Here is a 27833-nt window from a genome sequence, read left to right as displayed (position 1 = left end):
TCGGCTAATTAAAGGCGTATTGCATTGGTAACATATTAGCATCTAATAGCAGCCTATTGAAATTGAACAGTTTTAGGTGGTGATGGCAGATGTACGACAGTGACAGCTGTAATAAGCTAAGCATATACTAGGTGTCAAACAGTGGTACTTGAAAGATTAAACGTACAAAAGTGGTATCTATTACACAATGGATGTATGCTAATCGGTTTGATTTTTTGTTTGCAGATGGGTTTTCAGCTTGCTGCTGAATAATGAAAAGGCTAGTAACCCATTGGCGTTTTTTCTGTAGCCTATTTCATGGTAAACTATTCTACACCTTTTGAAAGTTTCAGGAAGCCCGTGTTTTTTTGATACCGACTCAGTAAATCTGGTTAAGTCATCATCTTCTTAATCATCAACTAGGCCTATTGCTATTTATAAATCGGTGTCGTAGTTTAAGTAGTCTACATACACAACCTAGCTGTAGCTATTGTATATAACTCAAGCTTCAAACTTTACGAAAAAACAACTAATCCCAAGCAGTATGATAGTTACTTTTAACCGTAAGCTAACCCCTTACCCTATAATTATCTAATTTCAACCTGTCAAAGCTAAAACTGTAACAATAGCGGTGTAGCAAGGTATGGCCAATTGCCATGGTATACCATAGCAGCAAGATGACGTCGTGGTAGTAGAAGTTGCTGGAGATACTATTGTTAACGATTAATCCCGGGTCAAAAAGTAGCCTACTCCGTGAATCTCCCTGTCAGAGCTGCTGCTTCTATAAGCCTGCAATAGATTAGGCTAGTGTTGAGAGTTGGAACAAAAGGCATTGAGCAGGGAGCCAGTGGCTTAGCCAAGGGAGGGGGAGGGTTGGGGGTTCCAACCCCCCCCCCTTTGACACTAGTGTGACGTCACGATATTGAGAATGATGCTTTCAGTCTGTTTATGTCTCTAAAACAAAGTTTGCCTAATTTTAAACGAAACTGCATTAAAGAGCGAGTTTTGCCAATATCAAACATCTCAGCCAGGAATTAGAAACCAGAAAACATAGAGACTTAGCTTTATTGCTATGCTATGCCACCGGACAGCACCATTTTACAGGAATATTCATACCCACATTTTTGTTGAAAATGCTCTCAGAATGCTGGGTGTCTTCTTAGGCGAACACGCTTCGCTCGTCGGCCGTCACAAACCTCCCCCCCTTTTTGAAATTCCTGGCTATACGCCACTGCAGGGAGCTAAGAGTTGTCTTCTGTTGCTAGCCTGCGACGACGCATACGCGTCTTCGATGTTGACTTTGTGTGAACGTCAGCCATTGACGAGTCGCAGCAGAGTTGAGTGAGCGTCATTCATTTAAATGTGGATATACCTTGTGTCAAAGCAGAGAAGACAAAAATTTACACAGACAAGATTGCCAGGTGGCCAAAAATGATAAATTGGGCTAATTTGCGTAAATGCTGTATCCGATGACTAGCAAATCCTTCCAATGTGCCCCAAGGTTCTATTTTAGGCCCCCTATTATTCATAATTTACATTAACGACTTCCCAAATTGTTTAAATTGTACTGATTCTATCATTTTTGCGGATGACACAAATCTTCTGATGTCAGGTAAGAGTGTGGATAAATTGCATGAAGCGGCCAATGCAGAAATGCAAGAAGATGTCAAATGGCTTGTAGCAAATAAATTATCACTTAATGTAAACAAAACAAAATACATGGTATTTGATACTAACAGTTTACGTGCGAATAAGTGTAAGCAAATCTTAAGTATAAATGATCAACCAATTGAGAGAGTACAAAATATCAGTTTCCTTGGCCTGACTCTGAATGAAAATCTTTCATGGAAACCACACATGCAACATTTGCTGCAAAAGGTTCGAGGAAATTTTGGCATGATTACCAAGATTAGACCCTGTCTTAATTTGTCAAATTTGATCTGCTTATACCATTCTTTAATTGAAAGTAATCTGAGGTATTGCATTACGACTTGGAAATATGGCAACGAAGGACTTATACAAAAACTTCAAAAAATCTGTGACAAATTTCATCGTATTTTCCGCCTCAACAATGATAGTTGTAGCAAGATCCCGATATCAATTGAGCAATTGTTCAAACTGGAAATTGGTGTTTTCGTGTTTAAATTTCACAACAATTTACTACCAGATTGCTTCACCAACCTTTTTAAATATGTCAAAGAGGTTCACAGCTCGTCTACAAGAAACCATGATAATGATTCTCTAAACATTCCATACTTCTCAAAAACGCTTACTCAACATTCAATAGAATTCACAGGTGCGAAAACATGGAACGAATTTCCTTCTTCAATCAGAAAGACTCATACAAAGTCACTTTTTTTTCACAAACTAAAACAACATTTAAGCAAAACGGACACGCAATAGATTGAATAGAAAGACAACGTAGAAAGGCTTTTTTGCATTCTTGTGAAGATTTTAGTAGAAATCCGAAATTATTTACCAAAGACTACCCGCACAACAACGTGTCGTTGGTCCAACGTTAGACCATCGGAAACGTCCCGTGGGCCCTCCGTTGGTTTCCGACGTTGGCGCGTAACAAAGTTGGCCAGCGGGCCACCTTGGGCGAATCGTCAGTCACAAAAATCGGTTGGTTAAACGTCGATCCCCCGGAGGCACACTGTTGGTCAACCCTTTCCCGACCATTTGCCACCTGCGACCAACCTGCGACCAAACGCTCTCGTTGGTTCGACGTGGGATCCACGACGCAATTTACAACTGTCCTCACTGTGGCGAAAAAAGGCTTGGCTAATCGTAGACCCAACGTTGATGCACTGTCGACCAACCCTTTCCCGACCATTTGCCACCTGCGACCAACCTGACGACCAAACGCTTTCGTTGGTTCGACGTGGGATCCACGACGCAATTTACAACTATCCTCACTGTGGCGAAAAAAGGCTTGGCTAATCGTAGACCCAACGTTGATGCACTGTTGGCCAACCCTTTCCCGACCATTTGCCACCTACGATCAAACGCTTTCGTCGGTTCGACGTGGAATCCACGACGCAATTTACAACTATCCTCACTGTGTCAAAAAAAATGCTTGGCTAATCGTAGACCCAACTTTGGTGCACTGTTGGCCAACCTGACGACCAAACGCTTTCGTTGGTTCGACGTGGGATCCACGACGCAATTTAGCCTACAACTATCCTCACTGTGGCAAAAAAGAGTTGTTTAATCGTAGAACCAACGTTAGTGCACTGTTGGCCAACCTACGACCAAACGCTTTCGTTGGGTCGACGTGGAAGACGCAATTTACTATCATCCCCTCTGGCGAAAACGATTTGGTTACTCGTGGGCCTAGCGTTGGCCATCATTTGCTAATCTACGACCAAACGCTCACGTTTTGCTCTGACAAGGGTTAGACATTACGACCTCACCAAACCGAAAACGTTTCTTAACTTTGACCACATGGTGGCGTGTTGTTAACTCACTTTTTTCGAGTTAATCTGTGCTGAAAATGATGACCACGAAGACGTGGGATCGAGGCCTCAATTCGCAGTAAACCTTATCACCTACCATACTAGCATTCCACTCGGTACAACATTGCTAGAAAAGGCACTCATACAAGCAAAGAGTAGGACAGATGGCAGTTAAGTTTGTTTTTATTTCTAACCATCACAGCAAAAACAAAGAACATGCTAAATATAACAGCGGTCTAGAAAAGGGCATGAGGCAAATTAAATCAAATTTCCTGTCTTCCTCTTCTCAAACTTCTCAGTCCTCATCTCTTGCGTATTTCAGCCAGTCTGAAATAGCGGCATGGATATTTGAATTTGTTGCTGTGGACAAGTTATGGGTTCTTCGTACTCCATCTAAAAATAATAATGTCATTGGGATAAATTGCCAATAGCTGGTCCAAACCAATATGTCTAGTGGAAAAGGTTGGTTGCTGAAGCCACGTAACTAACTCTAACAAGCAACTTTTTCCCATAAAGCAATGAACTAATCACACTGAAAAAGTTCTGAAAGTATCTCCCATGGATAAACTCAGAATTACATTGATTACAACAGTCTGGAAAAGAAAATGAGAATTATCCTGCTACAAATAAACTTTGAAATCATTTCTTTAAAGATTTTGCGAATTACTTCTATTACAAATACAAAATTATGATTTTTCGTCACTGTAATAAACACCTTTTTCATGCAACCTTGCATTAAATTAACTACAGAAGCTTAGTTATTATTCATTAAAAACTGAGAGTTTGTTGAAAAAGAAACATAAGGTAAAGGGGTAAATGCTTAAGCTGACCATGCTTGTGCTTGTAGTGAAAAAGGATTATCGAAATCTGATGTAGCCTCATCATCATCCGTCATCACCATCATCCATCATCATCAGCCTATTCCTCACAAATAGAGCAAGTTTTCATCGACCTGAATATTCAAAACAATTTACTTTAAAATGTGAAAATGACCTTAATGACCTAACAAAAACTTGACCCAATAATTTAGTGTTTTTTTTAGATTTTATGTTAAAACTAATTGCTTTTAATCAATTAGATCGTACCAAAATTGCAAAATTGCGATACAAGACAGTAGTCTGAGCCACAAAACTGGCGACATAAAAATAAACAAATTATTGAGGGTGAGCTTTTTTTATCAATGTAGGAGGAAACATTTTGCTTAACAGTGTCCATTTAAAACAAGCTGACCTAAAATAAGTAATGGTATTGAATTGACTTTTCATTGATCTATTAAACAAGCATCTGGAACCTTTTCGTTACTTTCAGAATCCTTACAAAAAACGCACCGCGCAAGCTTGCTACAAAAAGTTGACTTCATCGAAAAAACAGGAGATAAGCTATTTAGTATTATCGAAACTAACACAAAAATCAATGCACTGCACAATATACACCCAGGTGTGTCCTAAAATCTAAATTTATGAATAATTATGTATCGGTATTGCATTATAATTAATTATAGTAGGCTACTACATTGAACTAATTGAACCATCTCATGCTTTATCAAAAATGCTAACAACAATAAAAACAGCGATATGCAGTACCTAGTATACACTCACCAATGCTTTTCCAGGCGACTAATGATAGTATTCGAGGCTGGAGCTTGTAGGCTTAAAATCTTTCGCAATTTCATTGGTTGGACCTTGCTGACATACCAAAGCACCGCAATATTATCTTTGTAATTCGTACAAGCCCTCAAGCCGACACAACTCACTGTGAATAAATTTGAAAGCAGGGCAGCATGGGAAAAAAATGAAAAAAGAAGAGGATGACCTAATTAACACCAATGCATGACCTAATTAACAAAGAGCTGTTTATTGCCAGCCAGCAAAGCATGCTTTTGTATCAACATCTGTGAACGTTGAATCAATGAAAATCAATTTCTGCTCTGTTGTCCGGGTGAATCTAGTAGTTAAACTTAATTCAATTCAATCAAACTTTGGATTTAATTAAACCACAATTCTATTTGGGTTAAATCACTGGCGAACAAAATCAGGCATTTTACATTGATTCAACATCTTCAAACATTGGATGAATGTGAAAAAATTGGACTTTGCTTTTCAATAGAAACTTTTAGGTCGAAACGAAATACTTCGAAAATTCGAAGCAAACGAGATGAGAACAACAAGTTTTGTGGCTAAAGGAAGTAATTTGTATTGAACACTCGAAAGTCTGAATGGTTGAGAAATAGTTTTGCCCACCACAAACATTCATATGATCATTTGTAGGCTACTTTATGGGGGATATTTGCGGTTACTGTAAAAACATGATGAAATCATTTTTTTGGTCCAAATTAAATTATTTTATTTTGATGTAGTTAATTCTAGTCAAACGTTAAATACGGCAGATGTAGGCTAACGAAAATCCTTATCCTCAAACAAGACAAAATTTTTGCATTTTGAGTTTTCTTGGTTGTATTTTCAACAAAATATTATTTTTATATGAATTTTTGGCGACGGCTTATATTTCATTTTCAAAAATTTCCGATATCCAACCGATTTACTGACTTATAAACTATTGAAAAGCTGTAAAAACGTTTATCAAAAGATGAATTTCTTTAATCAAATTTATGCAGCATTTGGTCATGCAACATTTTAATATAGGCTATTTGTATGAGTGATTGTAACACTTTGTTTCGTGAGACTTGTGTTTTCTCTAATTGAAAACTATTTGATTCAATTGCGTAGGCTAAGCATTTTGAATTCTATGGACTTTGAGTCTGATTGCAAATAAATAAATAAAATAAAATTAAAATTTTTTGGCAAAAGGTTTGCTCACAACCGAATGCCCACGGCGACGAACGCGCTGTGGGGCCCACCATTGGCTCAACGCCGCGTCAACAAACTATTTTTTACATAGCGTTTTTGTTAGAATAAACCTTTGTTCACTTTAATTTCGTCAAATTGTAGCATATACTGGCCAATACTTCGAATTATTTTGTTGTGAATACGAAAAATGATATTTGTCGTAGAAAGGTTGATTCACAACCGAATGCCCACGGCGACGAACGCGCTGTGGGGCCCACCATTGGCCCAACGTCACTTCAACAAAATATTTTTTATATAGCGTTTTTGTTAGAATAAACCTTTGTTCACTTTAATTTCGTCAAATTGTAGCATATACTGGCCAATACTTCGAATTATTTTGTTGTGAATACGAAAAATGATATTTGTTGTAGAAAGGTTGATTCACAACCGAATGCCCACGGCGACGAACGCGCTGTGGGGCCCACCATTGGCTCAACGTCGCGTCAACAAACTATTTTTTACATAGCGTTTTTGTTAGAATAAACCTTTGTTCACTTTAATTTCGTCAAATTGTAGCATATACTGGCCAATACTTCGAATTATTTTGTTGTGAATACGAAAAATGATATTTGTTGTAGAAAGGTTGGTTCACAACCGAATGCCCACGGCGACGAACGCGCTGTGGGGTCCACCATTGGCACAACGTCGCGTCAACAACTATATTAGTCATATTAAATTTTTGTTGAAATGAACTTTAAAAATTCTTCATTTCACAGAATTATAATACATACTTGCCATATCTCTTAATTCGTTTGCCAGAAACACCAAAATTGAGATTTATTCTCAAAAGGTTGGCTGACAACCGAATGCCCACGGTGACGTACGTGACGTTGGTTCTTCGTTGGTTCAACGTTGTGTTAACAACCTATTTATGATATTGACGTTTGTTGAAATAAAAATTTATGAAAGCTTCAATTCACAGAATTGTAATGGGTACTTTTCATTATGTAAGATTATTTCACCCGGAATATCAAAATAAACAATCGGTGGCTGGAGGTTGGTTTTCAACTGAATGCCCACGGCGACAAATGCGACGTTGGCCCACCATTGTCTTAGCATTGTGTCCACAACCAAGTTTTACACAATATATATTTGGTAAAAAAAATGTTTTATGTGGTTTATATCACCAAATTATAACATGTTGTACCCTTTTTTACTGATTCTTTGTCCAGTTAAAGAAATAATGTTAGTTGGCAAATGGTTGTTTTGCGGCGAAAAGCCGACCGCGACGTTCGCGACCGTTGGCCAACGATCAGCCGACATTGTTTGCTGTGCGGGTAGGCTTACCTAACAATAATACCGATTGCTTGTGCTGTACTTTTATGTTTGTAGATATTAACAGCAAACGCAATACTCCATAATCAACACGACACGTCGCAAAAGGGGATGAGAGCTTCATCAACACCATCAGGACATCATCATCTACCAGCTCATCCATTCCATCTTCTTCTTCTTCTTCGTTTGAACCTTGTTCTTCGCCACTTCAAGGGTCGAGGGGCTCTGCCTTTTACCACCCTTGGGCAGTGGCGGCGACGCGGTCTAAATGTTTGGGCAGGTGTCGAGCAGCCATTGAATTGATTCGTCATCCAATTCACGCAGTCCACGCACACCATTTGGCGCATGGTAGATGGCGCAGTTACAGATGGTGTGGTCTGCGGTTTGTTCCTCCATGCCACACTCACAGATCGCGGATGGAGCCATCCCCCATTTGTGCATGTTGAAGCGAAATAGTCCGACGCCAGTACGCAGGCGGTTGAGCCGCACCCAGGCCTTCCTTGGCACATGCATTCCGGTTGGGTGGTGGCTGGTGTCGGAGATGAAACTTTGGAGTCTTGAAGAGTTCTTCTTCCACTCCGAGCTCCATTGGTGGTCCGCCCAGGTTGCCGCACTGATGGATTGGTCTTCAGCACTTTTCATCAGGAGTTGTGCGGCACGTACAAATGGGTGTCTCGATTTCAGTCGCCGAGGTTTCTCGTTCACAGACTCGTAGAGACTTGAGTAGAGTAAGTGGCTGGGGTTCGTAGCTCGACGAGAGAGAGACAGGATGGCTTCTTCACGACGAAGCTCAGCTGGTTGGATGCCTGCAAGGACAGGGAGATTTTCCGATGGTGTAGGTCGCAGGCATCCTGTCACGATACGCAAGGCGTCGTTTATGGCAGTGTCGATTTGATGGCAGTGGGCACTGCGGCTCCAGACAGGTGCACAGTATTCTGCTGGAGCGTGAACTAGCGCGATGGTGGCAATGCGCAGGGTATCAACTCCGGCTCCCCAGCCAGAGCCGGCCAGACGCCTTAGCAAAGCTGTGCGTGTTGAGATCTTTTTGCGTAGTGACTCCAAATGTTGACGGTAAGTGAGCGACCTGTCCAAGACTACCCCTAGATATTTAGGGTTTGGGCAGAAGGGCAGGGTTTTTCCATTGGTGCTGATCTTGAGCTCACGCTTTGCTTCCCGGTTGTTTAAGTGGAAGGCTGTCGTCACTGTTTTGGTTTCGCTGAGCTTCAGTCTCCATCTCTGGAGGTATGCCGAAAGTGTCGACATGTCCTGGTTTAGAGTCCCTTCTAATGTTTCCCAATGATTCGACAAGTGTAGAATGGCCAAATCATCGGCATAGGCGTACTTTGCGGATACCGTGATTGGCAAGTCGTGGGTGTAGATGTTAAACAGAAGGGGGGCCAGGACAGATCCCTGAGGGACGCCATTTTTAAGGCGTCGTAACCTGCTTGGTTTACCACTTCCGGTGGTGAGAGTAAAGCTTCTGTTGTAAACGAGCTCCATGATCATGCGGACCATGTGCCTGTCCGGGAGCAGGCGGAGCAGTTTGCAGGTGAGGCCTTGGTGCCATACAGTGTCGTATGCAGCTGTGAGGTCGAGAAACACAGCACCAGCCTTCTTCTTTGCCTCAAAGCAGTCTTCGATGTCTTGAGTCAAGAGAGTCCATTCCATCACCCACCAGGACAAGAAACAATAACTTAACCCTTTGTCCTGTGGGGGGGGGGGTCGGGTGGGACTTGGCGCTTTTCAAAGCAATATCACTAAAGAACTACGCAATCCACACCTTTGAAATTTTTTGACTTTTCCTAAAAATTATTCAAGTATTTATTCCGCTTTAAATGGCATTGCTATTGTCTATAGTTTTAGAGATATGACATGATTTTCATAACATACTCGGATATTTTAGCCTGCTACTAGCTAGTCCTTTTGTTTTCTAATTATACGGATTAATAGGATTACTGAGCGCCGTCGTGCGTGGAACTGCAACGCAGATATCTCGTGAGTTGGCTTTGTTGTAAAGCATTCGACCGTAATGATTCCGCCTTTTGTTTGCAAACTCGAGTTTTGAGTTGCTTTGATTAATCTTTTAATTACATCTGGGTTTCTTTGGAATTATATCAGAGAGTAAGTATACGATAAGCCATGCTGAAAAAGATGTAATTTTACATAGTTTTCTATGGCCAATACATTTTGTTTCTAACTTATAACAAGAAGCCGTACGAAAATTTCTTGACAAAACTCAGTCTATCTCACAAAACAAACAAACTGATGTGGGAAGTTTTTTGTTGATTTCTTGTCGGAAAGCAACAAGGAGTGAGTTTTTGACCCGCCAATAAACTTCTGCATGTACCGGTACACTTATATTCACATAAATATTTATGGATGTTGTTAAAACGTTTTTATAAAAACGAGAGATTGAAGGATACTGAAAAGAACTTGACATCGTCTATCTAAACTGCTCTGCTTTTGTGGAAAAACACGCGCAGCGAAATTGTTGTGCTTTGACAAACATTGCACATACTGTATTGTCAGCAATGAATCTTTACCTAAATGGTAATTTTGCAGTTGCTTGAGAGATTACAAAATTATTTTTTCTCTACGAGGATTGAAATGTTTTGATATATCTCAGCAGAAACATTATTAGGACCAACTCAATAATTTCAAACTTTGTTTTCAAATGTTGATCTTCAAAAGCTTATTTTCACAAAAGCTTACCTCAAAAAGGTGTAGGCATATATCATTTTCTCAATAAATTTGGATGTTTATGTCATTTGGAGCAAAGTTGTTTGCTTGGTTGAAAGAATCTGAAATCAATGCCTTGTTTTTGTAACGTATCGCAACGTAACCTATCAGTCAGCCGCTTTTGAGCCTTTTTGTTTTCGAATACATTTCCGTGACAAAAGATTGGCTTTTGTAATAACGCCATCAACCGCGAAGTTGCATTCTCTGACTGCATCTAAAACGCGATGCCATACTCAGCAATTTTTCTAAAAAATTGTTGCACGAAATACATATCTGACAAAATAAGGGAAATATGTTGAATTGAATTATTTTTTATACGGATTGTTTTCCTTGTCTCCTAAAAGTAACTAAAAAAAAAACAAAACGATTTTTATCGTTTGGCATAAAAATATGATATTGAGGTTCACCTTGGTTTGCATGATGAAAAATGAAAATCATAACAAACAATTGCTCGAAGTGATTTTCACAGCTATTTGATCCTTCGCGATAATATCAATTGTAGTTTCTATTACATGAAACCTGTTCAAACTATTTTTTTTAAAACTGTGGTTGATTCAAGAATATAATACTTTGTAAATATAACTTACTTCATTTTTGTGTTTTTACTTCGACTTTTTCACAAGCAAGACTTTACACAAAACAACTTCAGTGTGAGCCTACCCAATAATGTCGATAAGTTATTTGCAACGTGAGTCGATTGACCAGAGTAGCCTCAGTGGACCAGAAAGCTGTGGCCAAAACTTGATTACTTTTATCAAAAGGTTTGCACATTGGGAACAGCAATCACTTTGTTTCAAATCAGCAAATCACTTTTTGTCATTGGTTCAACGTCTGAACTAATATACAACAAAATTGGTTTTCTGGGTCTTTGGTTCGGAAAAACATCATTATGATGTATTGTAGGGTGTACCTTAAAAAAAAAAAGTTTGATAATTTATGCTCTCACCCCCTACATTTGTGCCATTTGACCTAAAAACAATGTCTGTTAAATTTGAGACAGATCCATTGATATTTAGAGGTCAACCTGGGACTTTGAATTTTTATACTGGGTCATTCCATGCCAAGCGTCCTAGACCTATCAGTTTGACCCTCTTCGATTTTGCTTAAACTTGGTTAAAATGTTATTTGGCATGATTTAGCCATGCATTACAAATTTTAGCTCAGTATCTATTATAGTTTTGAAAATGTGATGCTTTAAAGTTTTAGGTACCCCCTAAACTTTTCCACATTCGGTTTTTTGGATCATTTTCAATTAACCATATCTTTTTCTCCGAAGGTTATACAGTAGAACTCGGTTAATCCGGATTCGATTTGACCGGCGATTCCATCTGGATTAGGCGAAGATCCGGATTAACCGATGACGGTTCTATCAAGCCTGACGTTACCTAGATAGAAGGGTATCGGTAAAAATCACCGAAATTGAACGCATTAGTGTGGTCATCTGCCAATTCCGAGACGCGCGATCACCACGTTAGCGATAGAATTCTTTTGAAATGCAGTATGCATGTAAAACGAATATATTTGTAGACTCTGCGTCTAACGCAAGAACACACTGGCAAAAGTTATATCTTAAGACATGCGTGTCGGAATAATCTGTAGTCACTCAAAACTTTTGAAAACAGTTACAGAAGACAAGTTTCTTTGGAAAACTTACAAAAAATCAAACAAAGTCTTCTATTGGAAAAACATCACCGACATACCGCCGAAAATTCCACCGACATCTTTTCAAGTTACAGTACGAGTTTGAGCATTTGCGCACGAATTTTGCGTTAGGAGGGATTACTGTTCATGAAAAGAAGAAATCCGCAATAATTTGTTGCGTCACATTAACGGAACGATAGATAAGAAATTTCTCGCAATAAGCCACGTTACGTTTTAGCATAAAATGGCAAAACTGTCGGGAAAATCCGGATAAAGCGATAGAGAAAGCGCAACTTTTGTCCGGAATAGGCGAAGATCCGGATTAAATAATCCGGATAATCCGAAGCCGTTTCTCAAGAAAAAGATTACAAATCATTTGTACTTCCAGTTTCATCCGGATTAGGCGAAGATCCGGATTAACCGAATCCGGATTAACCGAGTTCTACTGTATTATATAAAGTTTAATTTTTGTAAAATGATTCACTTTTAGCAATATTACATGATGATTGATGACATTGTCAAAATACAATTAATTTGCAGCATAATGGAGTAATCAAGCCTCAAAGTAGCTCTTTTCTTCACCAAAAACAAATTTTGTGCCATATTTGGAAGTCTGTAACTTTTTTATGAAAAGTAGGATGGTTATTATATTTATCATGTATGCTCTTTCCCTACCAGGCAACAACTTCACCAAGTTTGATAAGTAACATTATATTTTTTAGAAGGTTACAATGCATCAAATTGTGCACCCCAAGCAAAAAAGCCTTATTTTCAGCTCCTTAAGTGAAAATGGAGGTGAAAATCTCTTCTACCAGAAACAAGAACTGGGAGGCGGTCAACATACTCGTTTGCTGTTATATACCCATTGCTCATCTACCTCAATAGATTGTTCTAACGTTTTTTTACATATCTGCTTCCTAACCCTATGTAGGAGGTTCGAGCCGGAGTAGTCAAAAAGCAAATGTGGTGGGGCGATAACAGGCAAACACCGTAAGGTTAAATTTAGTTTTTAAAAATCATTCTTTGCCAAGAATTTTGTGCATATTAATTGTATTGTCACAATTTACTTTGTACAATTCATGATATTATAGTACAGTTGATATATATACAGGGTGACACAAAAAAAAAACGTTCATCAGTAAAAATCGAATAACTTCCAAAAATTTATTTAGATTAACACAAAAATTCAGCTACATTAGGTTAAGTATATGTAGCAGACATATCCAAAGTTTCAAGTCTATACCACAAAAACTCTTTGTTTAACTGGCGCTCAAAAAATGTGCTCTAAATGAGCTCCCCGTTGCTGCAAGCACATTTGGATCCGGCGGGCAAAGTTCTCGATGACCCTCCCACATTCTTCCCTTGGGATTGCTTTTATTGTTGCTGTAATTGCTGCCTTTAGATCAGGAATAGTCTGGGGGTTGTTGCCATACACCCTATCCTTAAGGTAGCCCCACAGATAAAAATCTGGAGCGTTCAAGTCCGGTGAATACGGCGACCACTCCGGGTCACACCTGCGGCTGATCAGTCGGTCAGGAAAACGCTGCTGTAGCCATGCCAATGATTGGTTTGATGTGTGGAGGGTGGCACCATCCTGCTGGAACCACCGTCAGGGACCTCCAGTGGTTCCAGAAGGATGGTGCCACCCCCCCGCACCTCAAACCAATCATTGGCATGGCTACAGCAGCGCTTTCCTGACCGACTGATCAGCCGCAGGTGTGACCCGGAGTGGTCGCCGTATTCACCGGACTTGAACGCCCCATATTTTTATCTGTGGGGCTACCTTAAGGATAGAGTGTATGGCAACAACCCCCAGACTATTCCTGATCTAAAGGCAGCAATTACAGCAACAATAAAAGCAATCCCAAGGGAAGAATGTGGGAGGGTCATCGAGAACTTTGCCCGCCGGATCCAAATGTGCTTGCAGCAACGGGGAGCTCATTTAGAGCACATTTTTTGAGCGCCAGTTAAACAAAGAGTTTTTGTGGTATAGACTTGAAACTTTGGAGATGTCTGCTACATATACTTAACCTAATGTAGCTGAATTTTTGGGTTAATCTAAATAAAATTTTGGAAGTTATTTGATTTTTACTGATGAACGTTTTTTTTGTGTCACCCTGTATAATGATATTACAGTTGAGTGACAAAGTCAAAACTTTGTACTCAAGTTCCTTAGCTAATGTTCTTCAAATGGTTAAACAGTTTATTTTGTAAACACTTTTTACAGGGGTATTTTTATACCACAAGATGGCGTTATTTTGGCTTTATTGCTTGGGGTGCACAATTTGATGCATTGTAACCTTCTAACAAATATAATGTTACTTATCAAACTTAGTGAAGTCGTTGCCTGGTAGGGAAAGAGCATACATGATAAATATAATAACCATCCTACTTTTCATAAAAAAGTTACAGACTTCCAAATATGGCACAAAATTTGCTTTTGGTGAAGAAAAGAGCTACTTTGAGGCTTGATTACTCCATTATGCTGCAAATTAATTGTATTTTGACAATGTCATCATGTAATATTGCTAAAAGTGAATCATTTTACAAAAATTAAACTTTATATAACCTTCGGAGAAAAAGATATGGTTAATTGAAAATGATCCAAAAAACCGAATGTGGAAAAGTTTAGGGGTTACCTAAAACTTTAAAGCATCACATTTTCAAAACTATAATAGATACTGAGCTAAAATTTGTAATGCATGGCTAAATCATGCCAAATAACATTTTAACCAAGTTTAAGCAAAATCGAAGAGGGTCAAACTGATAGGTCTAGAACGCTTGGCATGGAATGACCCAGTATAAAATTTCAAAGTCCCAGGTTGACCTCTAAATATCAATGGATCTGTCTCAAATTTAACAGACATTGTTTTTAGGTCAAATGGCACAAATGTAGGGGGTGAGAGCATAAATTATCAAACTTTTTTTTTTAAGGTACACCCTAATGTATTGTTACGTGGTCTATCAGCCAGCAGTAGTTTATGCGCCTTTTGTTTTTGGTTATGTATCAATTACAAAAGATGGCTTTTGCAGTAATGCCGTCAACCGCAAACTGCATCTAAAAAGTTATTTCAAAATTTGAAGAGAAAGAAATCTTCTAATGCGTAAGAAATAGCTTGACACAAAATGCATGTCCAACAAATTAGAAAAACATGTAGAAAACCTTATCTTGCAAATCTAGTTGACAACATAAAAAAGCCGTTTCAATCGCTTAGACACAAACGTGCATTTTCAAAATATCAAAAACCTTCAATTTTGCCGAAGAAAAAAGTCAAAATTTTAGTGATTTTTTTGTATGATAATAACAATCAGCCTAAAAAAGATTTTTTTTGCAAGATTTGATATCTTGCTAAATGTATTTATTTTTCCTATCGTTATGCCACGACTTTGAGTTTGTCACGCAGAACGAGAGTTCCCTTTGGCAATGTACAAACGACCTTTTCTATAGCCTACCAATACGATTTGACTAAACGATTATTGTCACTTCACTTTATCAAAATTGTTTGCAAAATTATTTCATTCAAAGTGATCATTGTTGGTAATTATGGAAACAAATCAGTTTTGTAATGCATCGTGACATAGTTGATCAGTCAGGAGTTCTAGACACTTTTTGTTTTTGAAGTGCATGAAGGTCCAAGTTGGAACGAGCTCCTATCGAAGCAAGTAACTACCTTTGGATAGGTTGTGGTTCAAACACCATGTGACACCAATAGGCTACCTTACTTTTCTGTATCAACCGCTAGCTAGAAAGCAAATCAGATACTTTTACATCGATTCAACGTCTCTAGACGTTGAAACAATGTTAAAAACAAATAAATAGCTCCCTGGGATGTGCTGTAAACTGCAAAGTGTTTCTTGATCATGTATAACCAAATTGGACAGTATGAGTGTGAAAAGAAAACTGAACTGAACACAATTGTTACAAATAAAATGTTTACTAAAGCTCATTGCTTGATTTAGTTTTAATATCAAGCGATGACAGTACATTTGAAAATGTGTAGACTATAACAATTGGCTCAAAAATGACTTGAAACAGTTTATTTTGCCGTGATTTTGTCTCATTCTCTGCAAATGTTGAGACAAAGCGAAAGATTTTTGCAATGCCTCGGGCAAAACAACAAGCAAACGCAAGTCAGACGCCAATTACGATTTCATTGAAGCGTGGACGACGTCCACGCGTAAGAGATTAAAATCCAACACAATGGAATTATCCCGTCACACTCAATTATAAAGTAATTAAGAAACGATTTCTCAAGTCAAATAAAAAAATATGACCAACCATCAAATTATTTGATTTTTCAAGTTACGCTGTTGAACAAATTGCAAAAGATTTTCGATGCTATGTTGTCAGATAAATTATCTGCATCATGTGAAAATTTGATTGATCTATTTTGCGTAGTTTTTGAGTTACACGAGCTGAAAATGATAGTGTCGCACCGACCCCCCCCTCCGCAAGTCAACTGGCCAAAATACGTCACAGGAAATAGGGTTAAACTGGACAACAAACCTCAATCGTCTTAGGCTACTGTGTTGTGCAGTCTAACCATAGAAAGAGCTCAACACCTGCTCTCCTGGGTCACATTGAAACGGGCTTTTGCCTGAGGATGGGTTTCTTTTATGTCCGGTTTTCTTTCTCCATCCTATTATTATTATTATGACTGCTCATCCACATCAATATTGGAATTGGCAAATTCAATCCACAACACTTTTCATTAGGCTGTCATTCATTATTACATGTGTGCTTCTCTCTGTTTTTGTTTTATTTTTTGCTAGGCTATTTGTTTTTTGGGTTTTGTGGCCGTGCTAACTACTGATATATAGCCTACTACATAATTTTTCATTCAGGCACGTTTTAAACCTTTCAAGGTTTTGCCACCTTTTCCCGTTCGTTAACGTGCTGGTAGGTTTATATCGATTTTTGTAGTTAGTATCTTTTTCGTCCCGGACGCGTTAATGACGAAAAATAAAATGAATGAATGAATGAATGAATTTTTGTTTTGTTTATAGGTTAAATTTCCTGTGATATTAGTGAAGTGCCGGACCATAAATAAAACATTTCACTTAATTTGTCCTAAAATGTCCGACTTTCAATCATTCTAGGCTAATAAGAAATAGGAGCTGATGTCTCTCAACCTCTGTTCTGGTTTCTCGATGTTATTAAGGATGAAAAGTTAAACAAGGATCCTTCATTTACTGTATGATGCAACTGAATAATTAAACATAACAAGTAAATAAATTCAGTCAGGTTCGGAAACTTGCATAATTTATTGATAAAGCTTTTGCCACCGTAAAGGCGGTTTCTCCAGGAATTCGTAGCAACTCTGGACTCAATCTCCCATTTAGAGGTGTAGCTTACAGGAGCCGGAGTTTTTTAAGCATTTAGGAGCCGGAGTCTTGGGTTTCGGCAGAAGTCGGAGGAGCCGGAGTCTGAATTTCTTGGCAAAAACAGGAGCTGGAGTGTTATCTAGGCTATTTGCCAGTTATAGGCTATAGTCTTCTCTGCAGTTGTTATTTTTGTGAACTTCCATGGTTTTATTTTCCAAGCAACAAATTATTCAATCAATAATGTGTTTTTATGTTCAATGACAGGGATAAGACAGGTAGCCTATAGGCTAAGTTATAGGCTAGTAAAAATGTAAATTGTGGGTTAGCTTATAGTTTACGTTCAGAGTCCGAATGAAAATTGGAGTCAATAGCCTATCCACAAAAAAATTGGAGCAGAAGTGAAGTTTGAGTCACATAGGGTACATCAGAGTCAGAGTGGAGCAGGAGTCTAGATAACCTGATTCAGTAGGCCTAAATTTCACGATTGTAAGTAAAACAGAATAAAAAAGCAAAGTTGTAGCCTATCTGTTTCTTTTAAATTGTTTAACTTTTATTCGCATCAACAACGCACAGGTAGGCTACAAATGGTTGACACGGCAGGAAGAGCACAATAGACTTTGTCAGGTCAAAGACGTTGAAGAGTCGGCTTGCTACACCCCTCAGTGGCAAGGAGCGGCGAGCTTTTGGGGTGGTAATGCACCCGTGGGAGAGGTCTATTAGCTTAGGTCAATTAGGAGAGGTCTATTAGCAAACAGCAAACTAATAAAACAAAAATAAATAGAAGCACATAGGCTAGGCTATTTAGCCTACCATAGTATTATATTGATTTTGATGGTTAGTTATTGTCACGATTTCTTTCTATCTCTTACCAGGAAAAAGACTTGGGAAGGTTCAATGACGTAGTTTAATGGGTCAAACCGAAAAGCAGTCAATTGAATGTCGAATGGTTCTACTAGTGAGATGACAATCTAACTTCTTGAAGGACTTTAACGAACGGCTTCTCAAATAACTCTAATTTCGAACACAATTTATATCAGCACCCATTCTCATCTACTTTGTATTCGATTACTTCAACTCTCAATCAACAATAATTTCTACACCAACTATCAATCCGCAACTCATAACACAACTCTCATAATCAACTCATAATAATCATTCCGCAAACTACACCACTATTTATAGAAAGTTGTTTCGGTCAAGTAACATCGAGAAGGTTACGTAATGTCACATTGTTCTGTCAAGTTGCAATAAATGTCAACAAGCAGAAGCTTAAAGAAGTCTAAAGAATGTCACATAGGAGTAGAGGACTCTTACATAATAAATATTTCGCAATCCTACTGATAAACAACCTTATGACATCATGACAAACGACGCTCAGAAATTACGAAAAACAACAGAACGTTCCAGAATTGCATGCTTACAGACGATTCTAGAAATACGTTACATAATACAGATTTCTCATACAAAAGTTACCGTACTTCAGGTCATAACCGATAATAGGCTAACACACCGCACCAGAATTCCATAATGAAAACAGCACATTCTGTCAAGACGCAAAGCAGCCCGACGCGAGGCCTTGCACATTGATTGTGACAGTTATGAACCTTTCTCTTTACACTGACAAAGCCTTGATAGGTTATTCCTGGCAGTTTTGCATACTTATAGAGGCGTTTTGACCTAGGGGCAGTTAATAAGATTGGCAGAGTAAAGTTTCCGATTGTTGAAGTGTTAGGCCTATAGCCAGGGCCCGGGGAATTTTTCCATCCATTAGGTGCCGTTGAATGGAGAGCAGTCCTTAGAATGTGTGGCTCAAGCGCACACCCAGAGAGTCGAACCAACGCCGCTTGATCTTGAAGCTACTTTGTTCATTAAGCCAACCGCTTACTAACTGAGCTATCAGAGATGATTTGCAAGGTCATGATCATACAATGAAAAGTAATCTAAGATCATGCCCATCGCTGTATGTAGGTTGCCATAGATTAAACAGGACAAGCTTTGTCAAAAAGTACACCAGTTTCCAAATCTCATTGATTTCATTTCATTTGAGGTGTTACGACCATCCCATATTTTAATCTGATTGTCCTGCATTGGTATAATGCACGTTATAACGTCCGCGTTTTGTCGTTTCTACCTTTTTTAGACCTCTGCTATGTTTGTCATATATTGCTTTTTCGTTTTGATGGTCAGAAATAAAAAAATAAAAAAACGGAACTAAACTGAAAATTTACTTTTTCTGAGTAGGCCTGCTGGATTTCCTCTTTTTTGTATTGCAACTCTTTCTAGTTTAGGGGGTCTCCCGCACAGCACAAATCCAAACTTCGTTTAATTTGTCAACATTAAAATTATGGTAGGCTACTGTATTTGTAGCGCAGTAAAAGATGTAGGTTTGGTAACTAACATCAGTTCAATTCGTTTTATTTCTGACCATCACAATGAAAAACATTATATGCAAACAACAAACATAGCAGAAGTCTAGAATAAGGTAGAAGCGATAAAATATAGGCTAATGTATTAATAAACCTTTTGCCGCCATAAGATGGCTTTGCCAGTATTTTTATTTAAACAGAATCTATTAGTCAATAATGGTTGGTTTTGAATCTTTATCCTCAGACTGGCAAAGCCTTGGTGGGTTATTCCTGTTAGTTTTTGCATACTCGTAGAAGCTTTTGATGCAGGCTGATTACCGAGATTGACAGAGTGAAGTTTCTTATTTTTGAAGTGCTGTTGTCGGAACTTAATATTTTAAGTTCACTTGTTTTGATGTGTGATTGATTGATTGAATCTTTAGGCCTATCTTTGGACTGGAAAAGCTTCTTAAAGAGTTTAATCCTGGCAGTTTCACATACGGTACTTGTAGAGACCAATACTGTGTGGGTGGAACTGGTAGCCTACTGCTTGCCAAGTTTGCCATGTGGTTTCACAGTGAAGTCTCAGCTTTTGTTTATCTTTTGAAGCTATGTTTGTGTTTATCAATTCTTGTTTTGTAGAATTAATATTATTTATTGTATAAGAAAGCTTTTATGTTGATTTATTAAAATGGCAAATAAGAAGCCTTCAAGTGAACTAATGAAACTGGATCTTTATAAATTGTTGGGGGTTTCAGAAGACGCCACTGAAAAACAGGTGTATAAGAATGTTCAGTTTGGCACAATGTTTGTTTGACTCAGTATAGACTTAATGTTATAACGTATTTGGCAATTTTTGGAAAAAATTGCACAAGAAAAAGTAACAATGCAAAAATGGTACAATAATATTTCCTTGTTCAATTTCAAGTTTAATGAGACATATCGTAGACTTCAGACAGTTCTGTGGTGAAATGAACTTTTTGCCCTACTTCCACTAGTGACACTTACAGCCTTGGCCGTCGATGTCATCTAGAACCGAAACAAATTGAGTCAAAAGAACTATAACTCTGTTTTAATGTCATTAACGTGGATGTCCCCATAATGGTGTCACATAGAAATATATTATATTTTTCAAAATGAGGTCGCAGAACAAAAAAGTTTGAGAAGCCCTGATTTGGAATATCTAGATGATGCTAGGGTCAACTAGACAGTAGCGCACCCAGCATGGGGCTAAGGGGGCTCAAGCCCCTCCCAAAACTCGCCACGAAAAATAAAGTTTTTGTATGTTCCCTATGTAGGCTAGGCTATACCTTTTGCTTACAGGTTAGGTATGAATAAGACACAACAATACAACAGGCCCGAGCATTATAACAATATATTTTAAATAATTACCGTACAAATAGTTTTAACAAAATCGAATATAATAGTAAAACGAATATATTTGTAGACTCTGCGTCTAACGCAAGAACACACTGGCAAAAGTTATATCTTAAGACATGCGTGTCGGAATAATCTGTAGTCACTCAAAACTTTTGAAAACAGTTACAGAAGACAAGTTTCTTTGGAAAACTTACAAAAAATCAAACAAAGTCTTCTATTGGAAAAACATCACCGACATACCGCCGAAAATTCCACCGACATCTTTTCAAGTTACAGTACGAGTTTGAGCATTTGCGCACGAATTTTGCGTTAGGAGGGATTACTGTTCATGAAAAGAAGAAATCCGCAATAATTTGTTGCGTCACATTAACGGAACGATAGATAAGAAATTTCTCGCAATAAGCCACGTTACGTTTTAGCATAAAATGGCAAAACTGTCGGGAAAATCCGGATAAAGCGATAGAGAAAGCGCAACTTTTGTCCGGAATAGGCGAAGATCCGGATTAAATAATCCGGATAATCCGAAGCCGTTTCTCAAGAAAAAGATTACAAATCATTTGTACTTCCAGTTTCATCCGGATTAGGCGAAGATCCGGATTAACCGAATCCGGATTAACCGAGTTCTACTGTATTATATAAAGTTTAATTTTTGTAAAATGATTCACTTTTAGCAATATTACATGATGATTGATGACATTGTCAAAATACAATTAATTTGCAGCATAATGGAGTAATCAAGCCTCAAAGTAGCTCTTTTCTTCACCAAAAACAAATTTTGTGCCATATTTGGAAGTCTGTAACTTTTTTATGAAAAGTAGGATGGTTATTATATTTATCATGTATGCTCTTTCCCTGCCAGGCAACAACTTCACCAAGTTTGATAAGTAACATTATATTTTTTAGAAGGTTACAATGCATCAAATTGTGCACCCCAAGCAAAAAAGCCTTATTTTCAGCTCCTTAAGTGAAAATGGAGGTGAAAATCTCTTCTACCAGAAACAAGAACTGGGAGGCGGTCAACATACTCGTTTGCTGTTATATACCCATTGCTCATCTACCTCAATAGATTGTTCTAACGTTTTTTTACATATCTGCTTCCTAACCCTATGTAGGAGGTTCGAGCCGGAGTAGTCAAAAAGCAAATGTGGTGGGGCGATAACAGGCAAACACCGTAAGGTTAAATTTAGTTTTTAAAAATCATTCTTTGCCAAGAATTTTGTGCATATTAATTGTATTGTCACAATTTACTTTGTACAATTCATGATATTATAGTACAGTTGATATATATACAGGGTGACACAAAAAAAACGTTCATCAGTAAAAATCGAATAACTTCCAAAAATTTATTTAGATTAACACAAAAATTCAGCTACATTAGGTTAAGTATATGTAGCAGACATATCCAAAGTTTCAAGTCTATACCACAAAAACTCTTTGTTTAACTGGCGCTCAAAAAATGTGCTCTAAATGAGCTCCCCGTTGCTGCAAGCACATTTGGATCCGGCGGGCAAAGTTCTCGATGACCCTCCCACATTCTTCCCTTGGGATTGCTTTTATTGTTGCTGTAATTGCTGCCTTTAGATCAGGAATAGTCTGGGGGTTGTTGCCATACACCCTATCCTTAAGGTAGCCCCACAGATAAAAATCTGGAGCGTTCAAGTCCGGTGAATACGGCGACCACTCCGGGTCACACCTGCGGCTGATCAGTCGGTCAGGAAAACGCTGCTGTAGCCATGCCAATGATTGGTTTGATGTGTGGAGGGTGGCACCATCCTGCTGGAACCACCGTCAGGGACCTCCAGTGGTTCCAGAAGGATGGTGCCACCCCCCCGCACCTCAAACCAATCATTGGCATGGCTACAGCAGCGCTTTCCTGACCGACTGATCAGCCGCAGGTGTGACCCGGAGTGGTCGCCGTATTCACCGGACTTGAACGCCCCATATTTTTATCTGTGGGGCTACCTTAAGGATAGAGTGTATGGCAACAACCCCCAGACTATTCCTGATCTAAAGGCAGCAATTACAGCAACAATAAAAGCAATCCCAAGGGAAGAATGTGGGAGGGTCATCGAGAACTTTGCCCGCCGGATCCAAATGTGCTTGCAGCAACGGGGAGCTCATTTAGAGCACATTTTTTGAGCGCCAGTTAAACAAAGAGTTTTTGTGGTATAGACTTGAAACTTTGGAGATGTCTGCTACATATACTTAACCTAATGTAGCTGAATTTTTGGGTTAATCTAAATAAAATTTTGGAAGTTATTTGATTTTTACTGATGAACGTTTTTTTTGTGTCACCCTGTATAATGATATTACAGTTGAGTGACAAAGTCAAAACTTTGTACTCAAGTTCCTTAGCTAATGTTCTTCAAATGGTTAAACAGTTTATTTTGTAAACACTTTTTACAGGGGTATTTTTATACCACAAGATGGCGTTATTTTGGCTTTATTGCTTGGGGTGCACAATTTGATGCATTGTAACCTTCTAACAAATATAATGTTACTTATCAAACTTAGTGAAGTCGTTGCCTGGTAGGGAAAGAGCATACATGATAAATATAATAACCATCCTACTTTTCATAAAAAAGTTACAGACTTCCAAATATGGCACAAAATTTGCTTTTGGTGAAGAAAAGAGCTACTTTGAGGCTTGATTACTCCATTATGCTGCAAATTAATTGTATTTTGACAATGTCATCATGTAATATTGCTAAAAGTGAATCATTTTACAAAAATTAAACTTTATATAACCTTCGGAGAAAAAGATATGGTTAATTGAAAATGATCCAAAAAACCGAATGTGGAAAAGTTTAGGGGTTACCTAAAACTTTAAAGCATCACATTTTCAAAACTATAATAGATACTGAGCTAAAATTTGTAATGCATGGCTAAATCATGCCAAATAACATTTTAACCAAGTTTAAGCAAAATCGAAGAGGGTCAAACTGATAGGTCTAGAACGCTTGGCATGGAATGACCCAGTATAAAATTTCAAAGTCCCAGGTTGACCTCTAAATATCAATGGATCTGTCTCAAATTTAACAGACATTGTTTTTAGGTCAAATGGCACAAATGTAGGGGGTGAGAGCATAAATTATCAAACTTTTTTTTTTAAGGTACACCCTAATGTATTGTTACGTGGTCTATCAGCCAGCAGTAGTTTATGCGCCTTTTGTTTTTGGTTATGTATCAATTACAAAAGATGGCTTTTGCAGTAATGCCGTCAACCGCAAACTGCATCTAAAAAGTTATTTCAAAATTTGAAGAGAAAGAAATCTTCTAATGCGTAAGAAATAGCTTGACACAAAATGCATGTCCAACAAATTAGAAAAACATGTAGAAAACCTTATCTTGCAAATCTAGTTGACAACATAAAAAAGCCGTTTCAATCGCTTAGACACAAACGTGCATTTTCAAAATATCAAAAACCTTCAATTTTGCCGAAGAAAAAAGTCAAAATTTTAGTGATTTTTTTGTATGATAATAACAATCAGCCTAAAAAAGATTTTTTTTGCAAGATTTGATATCTTGCTAAATGTATTTATTTTTCCTATCGTTATGCCACGACTTTGAGTTTGTCACGCAGAACGAGAGTTCCCTTTGGCAATGTACAAACGACCTTTTCTATAGCCTACCAATACGATTTGACTAAACGATTATTGTCACTTCACTTTATCAAAATTGTTTGCAAAATTATTTCATTCAAAGTGATCATTGTTGGTAATTATGGAAACAAATCAGTTTTGTAATGCATCGTGACATAGTTGATCAGTCAGGAGTTCTAGACACTTTTTGTTTTTGAAGTGCATGAAGGTCCAAGTTGGAACGAGCTCCTATCGAAGCAAGTAACTACCTTTGGATAGGTTGTGGTTCAAACACCATGTGACACCAATAGGCTACCTTACTTTTCTGTATCAACCGCTAGCTAGAAAGCAAATCAGATACTTTTACATCGATTCAACGTCTCTAGACGTTGAAACAATGTTAAAAACAAATAAATAGCTCCCTGGGATGTGCTGTAAACTGCAAAGTGTTTCTTGATCATGTATAACCAAATTGGACAGTATGAGTGTGAAAAGAAAACTGAACTGAACACAATTGTTACAAATAAAATGTTTACTAAAGCTCATTGCTTGATTTAGTTTTAATATCAAGCGATGACAGTACATTTGAAAATGTGTAGACTATAACAATTGGCTCAAAAATGACTTGAAACAGTTTATTTTGCCGTGATTTTGTCTCATTCTCTGCAAATGTTGAGACAAAGCGAAAGATTTTTGCAATGCCTCGGGCAAAACAACAAGCAAACGCAAGTCAGACGCCAATTACGATTTCATTGAAGCGTGGACGACGTCCACGCGTAAGAGATTAAAATCCAACACAATGGAATTATCCCGTCACACTCAATTATAAAGTAATTAAGAAACGATTTCTCAAGTCAAATAAAAAAATATGACCAACCATCAAATTATTTGATTTTTCAAGTTACGCTGTTGAACAAATTGCAAAAGATTTTCGATGCTATGTTGTCAGATAAATTATCTGCATCATGTGAAAATTTGATTGATCTATTTTGCGTAGTTTTTGAGTTACACGAGCTGAAAATGATAGTGTCGCACCGACCCCCCCCTCCGCAAGTCAACTGGCCAAAATACGTCACAGGAAATAGGGTTAAACTGGACAACAAACCTCAATCGTCTTAGGCTACTGTGTTGTGCAGTCTAACCATAGAAAGAGCTCAACACCTGCTCTCCTGGGTCACATTGAAACGGGCTTTTGCCTGAGGATGGGTTTCTTTTATGTCCGGTTTTCTTTCTCCATCCTATTATTATTATTATGACTGCTCATCCACATCAATATTGGAATTGGCAAATTCAATCCACAACACTTTTCATTAGGCTGTCATTCATTATTACATGTGTGCTTCTCTCTGTTTTTGTTTTATTTTTTGCTAGGCTATTTGTTTTTTGGGTTTTGTGGCCGTGCTAACTACTGATATATAGCCTACTACATAATTTTTCATTCAGGCACGTTTTAAACCTTTCAAGGTTTTGCCACCTTTTCCCGTTCGTTAACGTGCTGGTAGGTTTATATCGATTTTTGTAGTTAGTATCTTTTTCGTCCCGGACGCGTTAATGACGAAAAATAAAATGAATGAATGAATGAATGAATTTTTGTTTTGTTTATAGGTTAAATTTCCTGTGATATTAGTGAAGTGCCGGACCATAAATAAAACATTTCACTTAATTTGTCCTAAAATGTCCGACTTTCAATCATTCTAGGCTAATAAGAAATAGGAGCTGATGTCTCTCAACCTCTGTTCTGGTTTCTCGATGTTATTAAGGATGAAAAGTTAAACAAGGATCCTTCATTTACTGTATGATGCAACTGAATAATTAAACATAACAAGTAAATAAATTCAGTCAGGTTCGGAAACTTGCATAATTTATTGATAAAGCTTTTGCCACCGTAAAGGCGGTTTCTCCAGGAATTCGTAGCAACTCTGGACTCAATCTCCCATTTAGAGGTGTAGCTTACAGGAGCCGGAGTTTTTTAAGCATTTAGGAGCCGGAGTCTTGGGTTTCGGCAGAAGTCGGAGGAGCCGGAGTCTGAATTTCTTGGCAAAAACAGGAGCTGGAGTGTTATCTAGGCTATTTGCCAGTTATAGGCTATAGTCTTCTCTGCAGTTGTTATTTTTGTGAACTTCCATGGTTTTATTTTCCAAGCAACAAATTATTCAATCAATAATGTGTTTTTATGTTCAATGACAGGGATAAGACAGGTAGCCTATAGGCTAAGTTATAGGCTAGTAAAAATGTAAATTGTGGGTTAGCTTATAGTTTACGTTCAGAGTCCGAATGAAAATTGGAGTCAATAGCCTATCCACAAAAAAATTGGAGCAGAAGTGAAGTTTGAGTCACATAGGGTACATCAGAGTCAGAGTGGAGCAGGAGTCTAGATAACCTGATTCAGTAGGCCTAAATTTCACGATTGTAAGTAAAACAGAATAAAAAAGCAAAGTTGTAGCCTATCTGTTTCTTTTAAATTGTTTAACTTTTATTCGCATCAACAACGCACAGGTAGGCTACAAATGGTTGACACGGCAGGAAGAGCACAATAGACTTTGTCAGGTCAAAGACGTTGAAGAGTCGGCTTGCTACACCCCTCAGTGGCAAGGAGCGGCGAGCTTTTGGGGTGGTAATGCACCCGTGGGAGAGGTCTATTAGCTTAGGTCAATTAGGAGAGGTCTATTAGCAAACAGCAAACTAATAAAACAAAAATAAATAGAAGCACATAGGCTAGGCTATTTAGCCTACCATAGTATTATATTGATTTTGATGGTTAGTTATTGTCACGATTTCTTTCTATCTCTTACCAGGAAAAAGACTTGGGAAGGTTCAATGACGTAGTTTAATGGGTCAAACCGAAAAGCAGTCAATTGAATGTCGAATGGTTCTACTAGTGAGATGACAATCTAACTTCTTGAAGGACTTTAACGAACGGCTTCTCAAATAACTCTAATTTCGAACACAATTTATATCAGCACCCATTCTCATCTACTTTGTATTCGATTACTTCAACTCTCAATCAACAATAATTTCTACACCAACTATCAATCCGCAACTCATAACACAACTCTCATAATCAACTCATAATAATCATTCCGCAAACTACACCACTATTTATAGAAAGTTGTTTCGGTCAAGTAACATCGAGAAGGTTACGTAATGTCACATTGTTCTGTCAAGTTGCAATAAATGTCAACAAGCAGAAGCTTAAAGAAGTCTAAAGAATGTCACATAGGAGTAGAGGACTCTTACATAATAAATATTTCGCAATCCTACTGA

The 27833-nt window shown here is 38.0% G+C and overlaps 1 long non-coding RNA gene across 1 annotated transcript; it reads right to left on the bottom strand.

Moving 5' to 3' along the window:
- Window positions 1-3608: 3608 nt before the first annotated feature.
- Window positions 3609-6086, bottom strand: LOC145784818 (uncharacterized). Its single transcript, XR_014291052.1, has 3 exons — window positions 5036-6086; window positions 4268-4389; window positions 3609-3830 (listed from the first exon to the last, which is right to left on the bottom strand). It is a non-coding gene; the product is annotated as an uncharacterized LOC145784818 (long non-coding RNA).
- Between the last annotated feature and the right edge of the window lie 21747 nt (window positions 6087-27833).

This window comes from Aplidium turbinatum, chromosome 15 (genome assembly GCF_918807975.1).
Source record: "Aplidium turbinatum chromosome 15, kaAplTurb1.1, whole genome shotgun sequence".
Classification (NCBI taxonomy): Eukaryota; Metazoa; Chordata; class Ascidiacea; order Aplousobranchia; family Polyclinidae; genus Aplidium; species Aplidium turbinatum.
The sequence above is the reverse complement of the archived record's forward strand: the minus strand, read 5'-3'. Positions and strand labels throughout refer to the sequence as shown.